Below are 1,069 nucleotides of genomic sequence, written 5' to 3' on the forward strand. Positions count from 1 at the left end.
GTGTGTGTACATGACAATTTGCGTAAATGCTTGGATTGTATATATTTACTTATCGGAAACTTTTATGTAACCTCCGAACATACACAGGTACATACACCACCAGAAGCATTTTTAGATATAAGTATACATATGTATGCGTGTGTTTTCTACTAGTATTGTTATTTAATAACTCCTGACCCACTTATAAATATTACGCAAATTATCCAATTTCTTTTTTTAAGAGAAATTCCTAGATGAAGAAATTTAGTTATGCCTGATTTCTGTCATGTCCGAAGCAATTCAGATGCAATTATTTATATCATTTTATTTATTTAATTACTTATTTAAAGACTTATAACTATTTGTGGATCTGAACTTTGAATTACTTATACAGCCCTATTAGAAAAACCTTGTAGCGCCCTTTCATGAAGAGAATCAATATTTAAGGAAACATTTTTCTGTCACATTGTGTATGGCAAACAAATAAAGTATGCTATTTTTATTGTAAATTCTAAATCTAACCTGCATTTTAATATATGGTATTATGACTTCAGAATGTTAAAGGGTACATCCAAGTATTGTATGTATTAAAAAAATGTGCTAAACTTAAGTGTAATTATGAGTATCAACAAGACGAAGAAAGGATTAATCTAGTTTAGCAAATCGTGTACGGTGCATCAAAATACAATGACGTCTTCTTTTTTAGTTGGTACGGATTCAAATCTGCTAACATTGATAACGACATTGGAAAAGCTATGAGCCGCTAATTATTCTAATTATCGTCTTTATAAAATTTTAAGCAAAAATCCATTAAATTAATGAGCGTTATTAAGGAAATTATTTATGAAGTTTCCATAAATCAGTGAGGCACCGAGTTGGCATAATTGTTTTACAGGCGCAGGAGTGGATATGTAGTAAGTATCTTGCTTACCAACCACATAGTTCCGGGTTCAGTCCCACTGCATGGCACCTTGGGAAAGTGTCTTCTACTATAGCCTCAGGCCAATCAAAGCGTTGCGGGTGGATTTGGTAGACGGAAACTATAAGAAGCCCGTCATATGTATATATATATATATATATATATATATAT

This window comes from Octopus bimaculoides, chromosome 6, assembly GCF_001194135.2.
Source record: "Octopus bimaculoides isolate UCB-OBI-ISO-001 chromosome 6, ASM119413v2, whole genome shotgun sequence".
Classification (NCBI taxonomy): Eukaryota; Metazoa; Mollusca; class Cephalopoda; order Octopoda; family Octopodidae; genus Octopus; species Octopus bimaculoides.